General features: G+C 34.3%; 1 long non-coding RNA gene across 1 annotated transcript; it reads left to right on the forward strand.

The window, feature by feature from the left end:
- The first annotated feature begins 13,537 nt into the window (after positions 1 to 13,537).
- LOC100805190 (uncharacterized) lies at positions 13,538 to 16,633 on the forward strand. The gene is made up of 3 exons (XR_419609.4): positions 13,538 to 14,520; positions 15,209 to 15,489; positions 16,212 to 16,633. It is a non-coding gene; the product is annotated as an uncharacterized lncRNA (long non-coding RNA).
- Positions 16,634 to 19,280: the final 2,647 nt, after the last annotated feature.

A 19,280-nucleotide genomic window follows, 5' to 3' on the forward strand; every position in this document is an offset into this window, starting at 1 on the left:
TTTCTCTCTCATCGAGCTCAATCTCTTAGGCTCATCGAATTCAAAATCTGATCTCCAATGATTAATCTCGGTAGGGGCTAGTATACTCTTCAATCTACAAAAAATGGTGAGGATCTACATCCAACATAACCATGGTACATTTGTATAGAGATTCACGACTTTTTTCTAATTAGTATATTGTACATTTGTCCTAATCCTGAATTCAATATCTGGATAGGGATCACATCAAATAGTGTAGGATTTCTTAGCAGAATTGGATATGTTTACTCTTGGCAGTAAGCCTGGAAATTATTTGCCACTTTCTAGTAATCTTGAGTTGAGATAACTAATTATGTTTTCCAAAATTACGTACATTATCTTATTGTTTTCCACATATAGATTTATATACACCATTGTCTCCAAAAGTTTCATGGTACATCCAAGGCAACAACGAACCCTGGAAACAAAAGGAGGAGGATGTGTGACCCTTGAATTTAATTGTGATTATATGGCAAGACCATTTCAAGTGACACAAGAGGCTAAACTGCATGAGGTAGATCTATCTTGTGCTATCCTTCCATTGAGCTAGATATAGCACCTGTATTTTTCATACTCCTTAAGCTTGTTTATATTAAGAAACATTGTGCAAGCAGAGACGAGACAATGCTTCCTTTTTTTGGGGGGAAATCTAGGTTTTTGTCTACTGGTAACACGTGATATGAAGGCTTGAGTGCTATCACCTAAGAATTAAAATGGTTCTTTGGCCATGTTTCCAAGGAGTGAGTTATAGTCTAGTTTGCTTCCCTTTTCTTAAACTCATGCACTCCTTCAATGTATTTCCCTATTGGTTCTTCCCACATCACCCTGTCTTTTTATTTTTTATTAGTATTTTTTTTTTTGTAAAATGAAGAATATTTTAGTGTTCTAGTGTTTAGAAGGTTGTGGAAGCTAATCAATGTATATCAATCAATGTAGTTTCAACAATCAATTATTTAATTAATTAGTACTTGAAAATTATAAGTTGGATATATGCACTATGTCATAGTAGAAAACCTATTTGCGTTAACTGCTACTGCGTAGATACTAGTAAGGTTGTAAATCAAAATGAAGTTATTCTGGCTTAAATTGTGGGATACTTAATCTAACGTGTTATTTTAATTTTTTTATCAGTGCAAGATTGCGCAAAGATCAAAGAGAGTGAAATGTGTGGATCTATATCCAACAGAGCCATGGTAATGCCTCTTCTGCTACTACTGTTTTCTTTCTGAATTCAATTCCTGATGTGAAGCTAACATCATAATTGGGAATATTTGCAATTTGTGAGGATTTAGTCACTAATAGTTATGTTTCTTATACAAGTATACTATTGGCATCATTTAATTAATTGTTTCATGCAACCTTGTTAATTTAGGATTCTAGCTAGTTTATACTTTGGAATTGTTTGTATTTGGAACTACCAGTCTCAGGTGTGACATTCTTTGTAACTGAGATGTTGTATATTGTTATAAATGAGTTTTTTTATTCCTAATTGAGAAATGTAATGATGGTGGAGCCATTGTGGGATTATGATGTATGTGTTGTTCTTGCCCTTTTGCTGTTGATAGGTTGACTTATGTTTAGTCATAAATTTTTTTGTCATTTTACTTTGATATGGGAAGATAGGACTTGGAATATCATGGAATGTAAAATTTCTAAGTTCTTTTAGCTTTATTAACATCAACAACTAGTTTGAATCTGTGGGATGTTTTATTTCTATCCTTCGTCCCTAGAAAGATAAGTTGAGATAAAAACTTATATGACCAATGGTATAACCAATGGTTGTATTATGAAATTATTGTTCCTTCATGACAAATACTTCCTCTAAATAAAATTATAGTCTCCGTGTAAATAGTTGATTATCATGATGCTACAACCTTTCTTGAGAATATTTACTATCACAATGATGCATATCTTGTTGTAGAGCACCCTTGAGTGGATTTGAGTGCAATTCAGTTTAGATGGCAATTGTAGGAAGAAACAATTCAAGTTGAAGATCTCAAAGGGGGGAAATTGATAGTAATATGGATGATTTCAATGAATGGATAGAGACCCTTCAAGTTGAAGATGTACCTAGTGTGGGGAGGAAATTCACATGGTACAAACCTAATGGAACAACAAAGAGAAGGTTGGACAGATTTCTTGTATGTGCTGAATGGCTTCAGAAATGGTACGGTAACACACAATTTATTTTATAAAGAAATTTCTCGAATCATTGTCCAGTTATGCTGAAATCTGAAGTTGTTGACTGGGGACCCCAACCTTTCAAGATTTTAAATTTTTGGTTCCATCATAAATCATTTCAATGGGTCATCCAAGAATCCTGGCTGAATAATATTATAAGAAGTTGGGGGGGGGGGGTTGTGCTCAAAGAAAAGATAAAAGGAGTCAAGGCTAAGTTGAAAATCTGGAATAAGGAGCAATTTGGAGATACCCATCAGAAGATAGCAACTATAGAGAAGGAGCTAAACAGGCTTGAATCTGAAGGTGATGATAGACAATTATCTTACCAAGAGTTGCTGGTTAGAAAAAAGCTTCAAGAGGAGCTATAGGCAGCTGCACAATCGCAAGAGTTCCTATTAAGGCAGAAAGCAAAAGCATGATGGACCAAAGAAAAGGACTGCAATTAAAAGTTTTTCCATAGAGTTGTAAACTTAAATCGTAGATCCAACACTTTGAGAGGAGTGTTTTTAAATGGTGTTTGGATTGATGAACCTAGAAGGGTGAAGGAGGAGACATGTTTGTTCTTCAAGAAAAGATTTCAGGAGGAAGAGTGGGTGAGACCCAAACTAGATGGGGTCAGTTTTAGAGCCATTGGACAACATCAAAATGACAGATTATCGAAGCCTTTCATTGAAAAGGAAATTAAGGATGTTATGTGGGAGTGACAAGACCCCTGGCCCAGATGGTCTTAACTTTAAATTCATTAAGGAATTTTGGGAAATTATCAAGGCTGATGTGCTTCGCTTCATGGATGAATTTTTTGTTCATGGAACTCTCCCGAAGGGCTGCAATGCCTCCTTCATTGTGCTCATTCCCAAGGTATCCGATCCATAAAATTTAAATGAATACATGCATATTTCTCTAATAGGTAGCATATACAAAATTGTGTCAAAGGTGTTAGCATGGAGGTTGAAGGAAGTGTTGTCAACACTAATAGATGAGAGACAAACAATATTCATAGAAGGTCGTCATTTGCTACACAACACCCTCATTGCAAATGAAGTAATCCATGAAGCAAAGTCAAGGAATAGGTCGTGTTTTTCAAAGCAGATTTTGAAAAGGCTTACCATTCTGTCTCTTGGCATTTTCTGCTATATATGTTGAGGAGAATGGATTTTTGTAAAAAATGGATATTATGGATTGAGGGTTGCCTAAAATCAGCTTCTATCTCCATATTGATTAATGACAGCCCTTCGTCCGAGTTCACCCCACAAAGAGGCCTAAGACAAAGGGACCCACTTTCTCCGATATTAATCAATGTCGTTGCAGAGGGACTAAATGAACTGATGAGAGAGGCGACGAAGAAAAATCTATTTCACGGCTTCTTAGTGGATATAAATGAGGTGGAGGTTAGCATATTACAATATTCAGATGATACACTCTTTTTTGGGAAAGCATCCATAGACAATGTTAAAGCGATCAAGGTGATTTTGAGAAGCTTCGAACTTGTCTCAGGCCTCAAAATTAATTTCTCAAATAGTAGTTTTGGGACAAATGGGATGTCAGAGAGTTGGAATGAGGATGCTGCTAGGTATTTAAATTACAGGTTATTGGCCATACCATTTCTATATCTGGGCCTCCCGATTGGGGCAAATCCAAGGCGGTCCGATACATAGGATCCTATAGTCAAGAAATGTGAGAGAAAATTGGAAAAATGGAAGTAAAAGCTATTATCTTTTTGGGGAAGGGTAACACTCATAAAGTTTGTCCTAAATTCTATTCCTATCTATTTTTTTCTTTTTTTTAGGGCTCCAAATAAAATTTTGGGCAAATTCGTGTGGATTCAGAGACAATTTCTGTGGGGCAGAGGTGTGAAGGAGAAGAAGATAGCATGGGTAAAGTGGGAGTCGGTGTGCCTACCAAAGGAGAAAGGTGGAATAGGGATCAGGGACTTAAGGAAGTTTAACTATGCACTCCTTGGAAAATGGAAATGGAGTTTTTTCCATAACAAGGGAGAATTATGGGCTAGAATATTGGACTCAAAATATGGCGATTGGAGAAATTTGGAGGAAGCAACAAGGGGAAGTAAAGTATCAACATGGTGGAAGGATATAAATATCATATATCCTTCAGGTGCAGATGGCAGCATTTTCGATAAAGGGATAAAATGGAAAGTAGGGTGTGGAGAAAAGGCCAAATTTTGGGAGGATGGATGGAAGGAGGATGGAGTACCATTTAAGTTGAAATACCCCACACTTTTTTCCATTTCCAAACAGCAAAAACATTTCATAAAGATGATGGGCAACTTCGCAGCTACAAGTTAGGAATTAGACTTTAAATGGAGAAGGAAATTTTTCGATGATGAGATGGAGATGGCTGTAAAGTTTTTACAAGATCTAAAAGATATCAACATCCACCTGGATCGAGAAGACAAGTGGATTTGGAAGGAAGATGCATCGGGTGTCTATTCAACAGGGAGCGGGTACAAGAAGCTTATGTTATCCCAAACTGATGAAAATCAGGATAGTGTTTTTATTGAGTTATGGAAGGTTAAGGCTCCTAGCAAAGCTGCATTCTTCGCGTGAAGACTACTCAGGGATAGATTACCAACAAAAATGAACCTGCGTAAGAGAAATATGGAAATAAATTATCCCACATGTCTATTCTGCAAATATAAAGATGTGGATGCTACACATCTCTTCTTTAGTTGTAGCAAAAATATTGCCACTCTGGTGGAAATCAGTATCGTGGACAAACACTTCAGGACCATTTTCATAGATCCTAAGAATGCATTTCCTCCAGCATGTGGTTTGGAATCAAAATAGCTCTAGTTCTCAGATTTGGAAATGCTGGTGGATCTCCTTAACCTGGAGTATTTGACAACACCGAAATAACATTGTTTTTGAAGGGGACAATTTTAATGGTAGTAAGACACTAGAGGATGCAATTTTTCTTTGCTGGACTTGGCAAAAAAATCTAAATCATGACTTTGATGTATCATTTCATCACTAGCCCAACAATATGAATGAGGCATTTATGTGATTAGGGTGGGACTCTATATGTATGTTGGGTAGCTGTGGGCCAAGCAAACTGTCAGAATTTGTTGGACAAGCGGCCTCAAAAATTTTATGAAGGGGGGGGGGGTTGAATTAAGCTTTCGTTGACTATTCCTAATTGAAAATTTTTCTTTCTTAATTATTCCCTAGATTCAAATATTTCTTTTTTAACAAGATACTGAAATAATAAAAGAAGGAAAATAACTTGCGGAAATGTAAAGACAACAGAAAGTAAAAGAGATAAGAGAAGATAGAATGCAAAACCGGATTTATCATGGTTCAGTCACAACACGTGCCTACATCCAGTCCCCAAGCAACCCGCTTGAGATTTTCACTATCCTTGTAAAATCCTTTACAAGCAATGAACCACAAAGGAATCCGCTCCTTTGTGTTCAATGATTACAACCAAGAAGTTATGCCCACTTCTTGCAATGAACCCAAAAGCGGTTAGTCTTTTGAGTCCAGTGATAACAACCAAGAAGTTGTACCCACTTCTTGTAATGAATTCAAAAGCGGTTAGTCTTTTGATTACAGTGATCAACCAAGAAGCAAATCATGCTTCTTGCAATGAACCCAAGGAACGTTGGTCCCTTGTGTTTAGTGTTCAACCAAGAAGACCTTCTCTTGAAAACAGTCACCAAGAGTAGGTCTCTTGAAAAAAAATTTGTATGAATGGAGGAGGAGAGGAAAATAGAATAGCACAAGTTTTTGTCCAATGAACTTTTCTTGACAAAGCGAGTGTTGAACAAAAACTCTTAGAAAGATGTTGAGAATGATTTAGTATTCAAGATCAGTTCTGAAATTCGTGCCATGGTCACATATTTATAGCCATTTTATGGCTCTTGAAGAAATCATGTTAAAAGTTGTGACTCTTGGGAATTTCTTGAAAACTAGTCACTTTAAAAGTTGTGACTCTCTTGAAAACTAGTCACTTTAAAAGTTGTGACTCTTGGCAAATTCTTCAAAAACTAGTCACTTTAAAAATTGTGACTCTTGGCAATTTATTTTTCAAAACCAGTTACTGGTAATCAATTACCATTATAGTGTAATCAATTACACATCAACAGTTGTGATTCTTCATGTTTATATTTGAAAATCAATGTTTAGAAACACCGGTAATTAATTACAAATGTTGTGTAATCGATTACACAAGTTTGAAAATATTTTGTCACAAGTTGTGACTCTTGAAATTTGAAATTCAACGTTCAAAAACATTGGTAATCGATTACATGCCCATGGTAATCGATTACTACCTTGTAAAACAGTTATAAAACTATTTTGGGCTTCTGGTAATCGATTACTGCCTTATGATAATCGATTACCAGAGAGTAAAAACTCTGGTAAAAGATTTTTCTTTGAAAAATTATTTTGGACAAATTATGCTATTCAATATTTTCTTTGAAAAATTCTTTTTATACTTATCTTGATGTTTTTCTTGAGGTTCTTGCATATCTTGAGTCTTCTCTTGAATCTTGATTCTTGATTGAATGAATCTTTGATTCTTGAAACTTGCTTGAATCTTGATTCTTGACTTGAGTCTTTGGCATCATTAAAATAAGCTTGGAAGCTTTGCTTCCACAGAATTATGGTTTCCTAATTCAATTTAGATACTCTGTATTAGGGAACCATAGTCCTGCTAAATTTGGCCCAATGTGTAATTTCAATAGTACAACTTGTACTGATTAACATATAATACAATATTATTTTCCCAGAGTAAAAAAAAGAAGGAAGAAACACTAAACTGTGAGGTATGTTAGGAATATGGACATAATACTCCTTATAAGACTTTGGCAATCCTCCTCCCTTGAGCTAGTTTTTGGAAGTGAGTTAAGACTTATCCATTACTAATATGGTACAAGAACCTATTTAGTATTAATGTTGGTCACCCACAAGTTTAGTCCTGCAAACCTCACACTCTAGATATCTTGTCCTAGGCGTGAGGTGTGTCTGTTAAGATGTCCTACATTGAATAGAAATATGGCTAAAATACTCCTTATAAGATTTGGGCAATCCTATTCTTCTGAGCTAGTTTTTGAGAGTGAATTAGACTCAATCCATTTCTCGACAATAGCAAAATAGTGATGAATAAATTTAAATAAGTGAGCTAAATTAATAAACAATTCTGGCTCTTGTATTAGTTATTGTTTAGTTTTAACAACTTGGGGGGAATTCAACTCTATTCCTGAAAATTGATCATTTTGCATCATCCATATACAAAAAAAGAAAAATATTAAATTGTTACAAACTAGAAATTAGAACGGGGAAGAAAAGAAATATTTTATTGAATAGGATGAAAAGAACAAGGAATAGCCAAATAGAAAGAGCAATATCTCCTTCAAGGGTTTTTGTTTCACAAAGCTAATGCTCAATTTACAAATGATACTTGATAGAATGAAAGCTTTCCCCTTACATCCTCCTATTTATTTGACTCACTAACCTCTAACTAACTAATCAGTAGGGACAAGATTCCTTGGTATTTCTGGCTGTTTGGCAATTTTCCATTTTATCATTTTATGTAAGGTTAAGTAACAATAATTTGCTAATAAAAGGCGTAGCAGGAGGATGAGGAATCCTCAACAAAGGAAAATAATGTTTTAATCTTTTTGCAAATCTGATAAAAGGAGAAAAGGGGGAGGGAAGAGAGTTAAAGAATATGAGAACATGCATCTGGCTGCATAGTGTTAGGTTTACAACAATGGCCATGATATTCCTATAACCTATTGAACAATGTCTTTGGTGCAGTTGAAGACATAACCGAAAGTCCAGGAGCATCCAAGTTGGCCAGGTCTCTTTTTCAATTATTACAACAAAAAATTGCCAAAGAGATTGTATTATTTCCAAAGCCAAATGATGGTTTCCTGACAGATGGCAGTAACTTCTACAAGCTTGACAATGTCCGAGGAGAATTTCATGAAATTCATAAGGATTTTAGTACTCAAAGCCATTCACATTTAAACATAGGTCTTCACAAGTTTTGATTCAGGATGTGTATGTGACTAGTTGAAACAGTTTCTTCTAAATTTGACATTTGAATGTTGTGCAATGCAATAATAATTAGAGCAAAAAAGTCTTATTAGTTGAAGTTCAAAGTTTGTTTAATGACATATCATTATTTAGTTCTTGCAAGTTGTAACTCCTTGCATACGTGAGCAAAATACTTATCTATTCTTTTTTTAAATAATAGTTATAAAAGCATTCTTTTTTTTTTTGTATATAGATCCTTTCAAGTTCGATGTTCCATACCCAGATGATGTGGTTTATACTGGCCTACATTCTTCCAAAATGGGTTTGGAAGGTATCCTTCCCTCAAAAAATCTAATTTTCCTATAGAGTAGTTGGAGAAAATGTGTTTAATAGTTAAGAGCGCTACTAACTATCATTTAAACTGAAAACTGACATCATTCACATTATTTCTTTGTGGTTCACTTCAATATTTTCCATAAATTTTTAATTCCCAAAAAATGAAAAAAAAAATATTTCTAGGAAAAACTGTATAGTTTTTCCGTATTTATTATCTTCAAATTCTAATTCCTTGTTGTCGCAACCTACCCTTCGGCGGGAGGGCAAGACGAGATTTGAGAGTGCGTCTTCCAAAAAATAAAAACGTGTGGGAGTCGCCACCAATGTTTATTCGAAGAAAATGTTAGAAAAACCAAAAAGGGGTCTGTGAATTTTAAGAATAAGGGTTCAGGAGTTGTTTACGTGCGGGGAAGGTATTAGCACCTCACGCCTCTGTCACAAAGGATGACAGCCTTTAATCAAGTGTACAAAATCATGACTTCAATATTTATTTATTTTCCCTTTTTCATGTTTTTACTTTTTAGGGGTCGACAAGAGTGTTGCCCTTGCTCCTATGTATCCTCAAGTGCGATGAGGAACTCAGACCTACGTAGTTCTTTACAAGCAAAAGAAACTTGTGTGACGAGTTGATTTTAAACTTTTGAAAGGTTCATTTTAACCAACAAAAATAAAAGAGACCGTTAGGGCATTGGACCTTGAATGGATTCAAGCAACTTTTGTGGATAAAAACTCAATTCATGTTGATTTCATCTTGGTTTCACTTATTTACTTTCAATCTCATTAAAAGATGATTTGTGATGTAAATGATCGGTCAAAACTCACCGTACAAAAAGAAAAGAGATAACTTATGGTAGAAGAATGAGATGAAAATGTCCAAAGCAACAAAGAGAACCCTTAAGGTTGCGTAGATTGTATCCAAATACTTCAAATAAACACTAACCAAATGACGAATGAAGAATGATGTAGAAGTTGATTACGGTCGCAATTCGGTAGCACATTGGCCTCATTTTTCTCTTCTTTCTTCTTATCTTCAAATTTCACTGAAACCTTTCAATGTTTGAAAACTGAACCCTTTCTTCATCCCTCTCATGCCTATTTATAGGAAATCAGGAGATTTGGTGGATCTACAGCTCGCCCAGGCGAGTTGTTGCTCCATCATGAAGTAACCTTGCTCACCCAGGTGAGCTGGTTGCTTCACCCTTAAGCTATTTGGGGGCCCAGGCGAGCCAGAGGTTAGCCTGGGCGAGCCAGGGGTTAAAAAAAGCTTAAAATGACCCTTTTGCCTTCCCTTTTGGGTATTTTCTGCATTCTTTACCGAAACATTGAATAATCTTTTGTCTTGTACTGCAACTGGTGTCGAACAGCTCAATTCGGCTAGCAAGAATCAAAATGTTAGCGAATGATAGTCCCCAGATGAAATTAGGGTATGACAATTGTCCTCGTTTACTTATCTTTTATTGAAAATGAAAAGGTAAGTAAAGATAAGGACACTAATTTCATCCCAACGATCTTTCTATCCGACCGGCAATTGACGAAAACCAAAGTAGTGAAACCTGTCAAAAGAATAAATGTATGAAGTATCAAGTGTGCCAAATGAAAGACTTTGAAGTCTTGAAATGTAAAGAATATATTGAAGTCTTGACCAAAGACTATGATAGTCTTTGAAATGTAAAGAAGACATTGAAGTCTTGACAAAAGACATTTATAATCTTTGAAATGTAAAAAAGATGTTGAAGTCTTGACAAAAGATATTTATAGTCTTTGAAATGTAAAGAAGATGTTGAAGTCTTAACAAAAGACATTGATAGTCTTTGAAATGTAAAGGCAAAAGACATTGAAGTCTCTGCTAGACAAAAAACTTTGATAGTCTTTGAAATGTAAAGACAGAAGACATTGAAGTCTCTACAGGACAAAAGACTTTGATAGTCTTTGAAATGTAAAGGTAGAAGACATTGAAGTCTCTACAAGATAAAATACTTCTATAGTCTTTGAAATGTAAAGGCAGGAGACATTGAAGTCTCTGCAAGACAAAAGACTTTGATAGTCTTTGAAATCTTTCACTAAAACGAGAACATGCTTAGCAAAGAAACAAACCCCTAAACCGATCAGAACAACATATATTTTTTTTGAAGAAAAACAATGTGACTAATGGGAAATGAAAGCATGCAGATAGAATTTCTCGTAACCAAAAAATGAGATTTAAGACATTAGCATTTCGTTTCTAAAAGAACATTAGAAGAAACACTGGGTCCAATTGAATAAAGGAAAACCGCTCAAGGTGTATAAAGTCTCACACATGCAAGTGTTTCATCTTAATTCCAAACCACAAATATGTCATAAATTGAATTTGCAAGTCATTTCCCATCAAATCAAAGATAATATGCATAATCATCATGGATCAATAGGACTTTATAAGGTCAGACTTTGGTAGGAAATCTGGCTTTGGTTGTTCTGGCCTTTCCCCTTTCTGTTTCCCTTCCTCTTTTGTTTGGTGTGGAATAGGAGGGCACACACAAAGATTTGGTTTGTAACTAAAGCAAACAATCACTTTACACATCCACGTGTCTTAACCAAGTTACTATTGCTCTTCTCCTTTGACAATTCTGCACATTGTTCAGACATTGTCTAGTCCAAAGGACTTGTTTTTTTTTCTATTTTCCTTTGCTCATCTTCTATCTTTGATTGATTGATTCTTTCTCTTTCTTTTTTATATTGCCCTTTTTTTCTTTTGCTTTCTTTCCTTGTTGTTTTTGTTCTTTGTGCTCTTCTTTTGCTTTTCCCTTTTTTTCTTTCGTTTTGACAAACACCTCTGACCCAAGATAATAGAAGCTTCACCTGGAAGTTCCTCCTGCTCTCTCATCCTAGGGTAAGGTTGGAAATTTCCATCCTAGGTCAAGGTTATGGCAAAAAATCGATGTTTGGCTCAAAAGGCCTGCATATGGTGAGACATAATGTATGTCGGGATATCTGTTTGGCCAATGGCTCGAAAAGAAGGGAATGCCCAAATCATTTCCACGAAACGCATATTATTTAAAATGAAGTTGACAAAAGACAAACTGAAAAGTAGTTTTTGCACTGAAACATATGTTCAGAAAGTTTCTATTGCAGCATATTCTAAAAAATATAAATATCTTTTGTTTTTAAGGAAAAACCATTTGAACAATCAATTAATTCCTTGCTAATATTGAATGTTGTTCTATAAAACAGTTTTCATAGAAATACAGACCTATCAAATCTGCAGTTTGAGGTAGCCTATGCTTTGCATGGAAATGCCAACTAATTTATTTAGAATAAGTCATTTTTTTTGTTTAAGTTTTACCATTTGATGAGTATGTGCTTATTCTAGAGGCCATCACATTTCTGATTTTCAAATTACTTTCAATAATACAATAACCAGTGAACCCAACATTAATGCACATGATATTGAATGCTTTCCTCTATGATTGACAAAAACAATTCTCTCTCACAGTTTCCTGGTGCTTCGTGATGTGGTGATAGCAGATGATGGTTATAAATTTCTGCAGCAACATCGTCAAAGGATTTTACAATGTGGAACTGCCAATGACATGGCTGTGGATCAGACATGTGATACTGTTGGGCAGGTGAAGTAGATGTCTGTTAACAGTGAGACTCATCAAAATTCAAGGCAGGGTTGCCTGTTGTGGAAGAGCTTCCAAGTGAATTCTAAAACAATTAGTCTGTGCATGTATCAATTTGATAAGGTTATCACTCAATTCACAGATTCAGTGCTTGAGTTACTAATATCATTATCATACTCATAGGATAAGAAGATAAAGACGTTTGACATGGCTGCTCAGAAACTAATTAGGTCTTACAATCATGATAAAATTTTTGGAGAACCTGTAAAGGTGAGCTTCATTATTATAAAAGGATTGTGGATGTCAACCTTCTTTATCAGGAGCTAATAATTAATGTTAACAGGTTATGATGGATCCAAGCTGCTGCACTTACGTGGTCTGCTCATTCTCTAACAAGTCCATATGCATATATGACTTTATCACGGGAGAGATGGTTGTGAAGGCCACAGGGCATGCTGAAATTGTTACTGGTGTCATCTTGCCTGATTGCAAGCATATAGTTTTGGTGAGCTTCTTTCGTGCTTACTGTTTTGTTTCTTCTACATTACTTTGAGTTAACATGCAATTTTAAAGTGAATGCTTTATAATTTATTTATTTATTTTAGTTATGTAAAGAGTTCAAAACTAATTAGAAAACCTAAAACTAAGTGATTGTGATGAGGACCAACTGAGGAGCATAAACCTTGAAGTAGAACATGGATTTGATGGCTCAATCACAAGAACACATGCTAAGCAAATGGTGAATGAAACTCAATCTAAAATAAAAAATGTGAAACCCAAACCCAAATTGGTAAACTGCTTAAGAAATAAAAAAATGAGCTAACTCGAAGAATTGACCCAAGAATAAATCTGATTATTTGCATGTCTTAGGACAACTACATGTATCTCACAATTTTATAATGAAAGGACTTAGATTTGGATGAAATCAGAACTTAGCTTTATACAAAGTGTGAGAGAATTATTTTCTCTTATTTTTTTGTGTAGAATCCTAAATCCTTATCAAAGAATTCATATTCTTTGTAACAAATTCTCCTCAACCTATTGATCCTTAGGGATTATGTTATTATTCATTCCCATTTCTCATCTTAATCTGTTTTTTCTTTTCTTGCAAAATTTTCCTTTAATGTTTGGATATGTTAAAATGCTAAATTGTGATCCATGTCAAAATGTATTTTTGTCTATAAAATAAAAATATATTTATATATTAAAAATCAAATAAACATCACATTTTATGTTGTCTTATATTCATCAACTAGTCCATTGACTAATTTTACCAATCATTTCTAATTCAATAAGCTAGCTTAACAACTTTAGCTAAAAATGTTGGCTTTTCATATTTTAGCTAATATTGTTGATGCCCTATCTTTTGTAATTATTAACTTATCCATATTCAGGTGGACGGTAATGGCTGTGTTTTTGTATGGAAATTGCCTGCTCCATTTCTTCTAGAATATTGGAGAAAATAACGGAAAAAAATAATCCATTGTCTCCAAGAAGTTTTGTTCAGCCTCCCGCTTATAGTTATCCATCGTTTTGCAAAGAAGAACGCCAGCATTCCAAGATCAATCCTGAGGATGTTTGGTTAATGAGTAACAAGAGCCAAAGTGGGGATGGAATGCTTTATCCTGAAAGCAGTCATAGAGAGGCTTCATCTTTTAAATTTAGTGTTTGAAGACTTCCCAAATGGACTCAAGCAAAAGTGACTAGTTCCATTCATGCCAGCAAGAATCTTAATTGCGCTTCATTAGAGGCATATATACTCAAATATTTATTTTATTGTTTCTGAGAAACTCTGTTGTATTTTAATCCTGAATCCCCCTACCCACAATAGTATTTTGAAGATTCAGAAGCTAGTTTATATCATATTGGAAATTGAAATATGGAGATCGATCTATACTTGAGTAGAACTATATGTACTGGTCAGCATGTTCAAGAACAGATATATCTCCATCATTGAAGAGTACAAGTTAATTATTTTTGGTCTGAAACTTGTGTTTTAGTGGACGTTTCAGTTTCAGAATGTGCAAGAGAACTAATTCCTTCTTATAATGAAATTATGCTAAGCCAGTTGTCCAGGTTCCTTGTCATTTGCAGGAGAGAAAATCAAGTCACTGTCAAACCATGTCTAGTAATTAAAGTTTCTGGTATTGGAGTGTTAACAAAATCTGCATCTGATGGTTATTATTCTCTTTCTGGAGTAACAAGATATTAAGCCCAAAGCCACAATAGTGTTAGGATTTTCTAAGTCAACTGTAATATCTTTTGCATTTATGATTATTAGGCATATCTCCTTCACCCCCTGAAGTTCAAATTCCATCCGATCATACTTCTCCATTGCCTGATACTCTGAACTCTCAAGATTCTTCAAGCTTTGGAGGAACTTGCAGGTAAGTCACAAGTGTTGAATTTCCAATTTCAATCATGAACTTTTGGTGGTGGCATATCAGTTCTTTGCTCATGAAGTCACTAAAATTTCAGAAACATTCCATTGGACAACCATTGGCACTCTATTTATACTGTTTGTATGGAAGGACTTTCCTCCCCAGAAATGCAAAATTTATGTGAGACAAAGTTTCCAGATATTCCCTTGAGTATAAGTTGAACCCTTGTTCTCACATAATTTCTCTCTTCTCAATTTTCATCTTTATTGATGATAGCACAGAAGACCAAATCTGTCAACCAAACTCCTTTCAAGTTTGGTTTGAAGAATATGATTTTGACAAGACTAGTGTAACTTACAGAAATCTTCAGGCTATACACTATTTTCCGTGTGTACTTTTGAATGCACCTAGGTAATTGGTATTTGGTATTGCAAGCAAAGTGGCTGATAGAATATTTTGGAAACTTGACAAGAGTGTCTGGTTGGACCATGAATTAACTATGTCTCTGGTTCAATCATGGTTTAATTCACAGTTGAATCACAAATATAACTGGTGAAATCAATCAAACCATGGAGGTCTTTCCGGTTTAATCTGTGGTTTGGTTTTTAAAACCCCATAATTTCAATAAAAATAAATCCATGACATAAAACATAAAAAAATATGCTCTAACCTTGTAAATAATGGCTTATTGCAGGACGACATAAGGCTGTGATTAGTGAGGACAAGAATTCCTTTGGGCTTAATAACCTTAGCAAGAACGAAAAGAGTGGTGTTGCTCCAGACCAATATGTTGGTTGCAACAATAATGATGCTTCTTGGTGTTCTGAAGAAGTTTCTGAGAGTAAAGCAGAGCAGTTATATTTAAGTGAATCTGGAAGTGTGTCAGAAATAACTACTGATGGCAATTTGAGCAGTCTACCATCTGAAGAAGACATGTTTAAGCAACATTTTGGTAGCTTATCAAATACACACAAGGTTAGTGTTGTTTGCTCGGAAGTGTAAAGGAGTTAGAAAATGAGCAAGTCTTGTTTCTACAACTTTGAATTATCTCATGATTTTGTTCGTCCTACTTTTCTAGGAAAAATTCCTGTAAGCTTGCTGCTGTGAAATTTAGAATAAATTTTGGCAATAAAGCTGGTTTATGATGTTAATTTTATTCAAAAATAAATATTTTCTTTTGCTTAAAAAATGTACTACTACTATAGTGTTTTAGATGTCCTCAACCAATGGACCAGATGTGGACCCGTCAGAATTGAACACGTCATTCACTATCATAATGGGAAAATCAGTAGAAAGGGCCTGTGGATAATGAATATTGATGTCATTTTTTTCTCTTTGAATGAATTGTGCACCCCAGAGGTTCTTTACAATAGGTTCCCATTATTTTGAAGGTTTTTTTAACCAAAAAAGGAAGAAACGAGATGGGTAACCTATTAAGTTTCCTAGGTTATGGATTCAAGAAAAGTTGATTAACTAAGCAGTAAAAAAAATTCTTGCAAAAATAGAAAGTCTTAATGAGGAAATGTGACAATTAATGGAAATTAAGATATACCTAGATGAGGCGGAATTGCTCCAAAATTTGAGTTTTAAGGGAGTAAGATATTCATATAATTGATTTAGGTGACAGTTGCTTAGATTTTCTTGAGCTCGTAATTGTTCATTTTCTTAATCTTACGCAGATTGTTATATCTGTGCAGGTAAAGTCGAGTAATTCATTAGTTAGAAGGTTTTCTGCAGGATATATTGTGCAATGGGATTGCAAGAAACTGTTTAGCAGTCCTGTTAGGAATAAAGGTGCAACTCATACTGTATCAGAAGAATGATCCTTGCAGGTTAAGGAAACTGAGGAAGTGAGACATTCTTCTGAAGAGCTATGTATGAGGGCAACATAAAGACTTTAAAACTATGCCCTTCCTTTTGCAATCGAACATGATGAAAGCACTTTGAAGAATATTAGGTTTGGTAGTAAAAAGAAAGTTATTGTTCTTTCAATTATCCCTTATGGGGTCATGTTTCATATGAACATAGGCATTTTAAGTTGCCTAATAAATGTACTAACAGAAGCAGTGATACTTTAAACCTGTTTCCTTAATATATTATATGCATTCTGACTCCTTAAGTAATCCTTTCTGTTTTAATATTTCATAATGGAATTTGAATCCCTGTTGTTGGACATCAACAATTCAGAACCTATTCAGCAGATTCAACATGTGAACTAATCAAATTTCCAGTCAAAGAAAACTCAGTTGATAAAGGGAGTGAACTGGGAGAAATCATAATGCTGTTGAGTGTGTACTGCAGTTATTTTAAAATTAGAAAATGTTCATATGACAAAGAGGTTGCAACGGGAGCTGTTGCTAGGAAAGTTAATGCTGTTGCTAGATTGGTGCAGTGTAGGAAGAACAGTAAATGTGAAAGTAGTAGACTAAGTGTCCAAGAAATGGACCAGTTTGGTAGATTTGCCGAAGGCAGGTCAGATAGAATAATGGAAACACCAAAGGACTATACCAGCATTCATTAAATATATTTCATTGATTTTCTTATCCAAAGGAATGAAGAATAGAATGTTCCTTTTGTTAACAAGTCAGCATTATACTTAAAGTGGATATTTTAATTATCAAACTGGAAATAATCACAGTGAGTAGCTTTTCTGACTTTTCAAATGAAATTTTACACGTACTATTGGGGTTAGCAGAAGGGTTTCGTGGGTCACCAATCCATGGTTCGAATTTATTCTGGGATAAACCATTATATTTTAATATCGAATCATGTGTTGAGCGGGATTGTTTAAAGCAAGGTATTTGAGGAATAATATAAAGAAGGAAATTCTATAGATTCTGTTCCACCGTACAGGGGCAAGATAGTAACACAACAGTGCATTTTGTTATCCACTTAAAAGCAAGTTGTAGTTTTAACAATTACACTATGTGTAGTTAAACTTATCCATAAGTATTTACAGAAGAAAAAAATTATAAGGAAAAATGTATTGAATTTCTCCATAAAACAAAATCAGCTTATTACTTATGTATCTTAAGTCCTTTACTTTTCTAACTATGGTAATAAATTACATTAATACTTTTGAGATTTTTTTTCATATTGCACATCATATTTGTTTTGTTGTCCATAAGTATTTGCAGACCAAAATAAATTATAAAGGAAAACAAATATATTTCAGACTACTCAATTCAAAATACAAATGTATCATGGGTTATTCAATTTGAAATTATGAAACCATAATTTTGAATCCCAAATCCGAAGGGTGAAGAGGCGGCACAGAGGCGTGAGGGAAAAGATAAGTGGCAGCAGTGAGAAGCTGCGATACGGTGAAGAGAAAGATGGAAAGAAGAAAGTGAGCAAGGGGAGAAGGGTAAGATGAGAACATTTATAATTTTGGGGGTGCACCAACCAAAAAATGTGGTTCGTAAAACAATCGCTGTATTGATGATATCCTTATGCTTTTGGGAATTTGGCCCACAATCTAAGGGCAGTAGCATTACTTGTTGGACTTGGTTCCCAATTGCAGGGCGTTGCTACGTGCAAACAACAAATTTGTTGGTACACTCAGTATGTGATTCTTTCATTTTTGTTTTTTTCCTTAAAAGGGGTATGGATTAGCTAATCCGTAAGCCTCATACGGATTATTATATTAAAATTAATTTTCATAAAATTTATTATTTAAATTTACATGCATATTAAATATATATTAAAAATTTTAGTATTATATATAATAATATTATTTATTTTATAATATAATTAACCTACTAGCTCAGTTAGTTCAGAGCGTCATGCTAATAATTATGAAAGTCATAGATTTGAGTACTGCTTGAATCATTAATTTTAAATTAATTCATAAAATATATTTTTGAAAAGAAAAAAAAAAACACTTGCAGATTGGTAAGAGACGGACAATTGCACAATTGTTGGGTGTATCCGCAATTTTGCTAGCAACACCCCCAATTGCATTGGATAATCCATACAAGCCTGGATGTATAACCCGAGAAATGCTAACAATGTTTTTAATGTCAGCAATACGTTATTTAACACATTTTTTGAACAGTTTTTTTTATTTTAAGTTTATTAAAAAATATAAAATTTTATGTGTTCATTATTTGATAAATTTTACTCATGATTTGTAGTTTCTAATAAATGTTAACAAATAATAGCATATGTTAGAATTAACGTAATTGAGAGAATGTTACGAGCCTTCCTCCATGTAACATCATGTACCAAACAAAACAGAATAGCTGCGACCATAAGAAAAAGCAAACAAAACAAAGAGCCGCTAGAGCAAGAAAGTGATAGTCATGCATTGAACATGGATATAGTAAAGGATATCAAACGATTTCATACACGAAGAAAGTTCTTCCCATTTATGTCACTTTATCATGGATTTTCTTCTATTACCCGGGTCCTACATATTCATGCTTAGGAAGAAAGCCAAAAAAAAGAAAGAAAGAAAGTAAAAAAGTATACACTGAAGTCGCAAATTACCTTGATTTTTGCTAGTCCAATCATACTTTTCTCTTTTCTTACAAAATCTCTTGAATAATTATGTAAATTAAGCTACAATGCAATTCTTATTTACTTTTTGCCCTTTTGCTTTGGATAGTTATACAGATTTTTAAAATTGTAGCAAAATTAATATTAATTAGCATTTATGCTGGCAAAATTCACGAGGAACACAAGTCTCTAGACAAGAAGTTTTGTGAAGCTTAATTTTAGCCGAAGGATGGCCTTGTCTTTGATATGCTATATATATATATATA

This window comes from Glycine max, chromosome 18 (assembly GCF_000004515.6).
Source record: "Glycine max cultivar Williams 82 chromosome 18, Glycine_max_v4.0, whole genome shotgun sequence".
Lineage (NCBI taxonomy): Eukaryota > Viridiplantae > Streptophyta > Magnoliopsida > Fabales > Fabaceae > Glycine > Glycine max.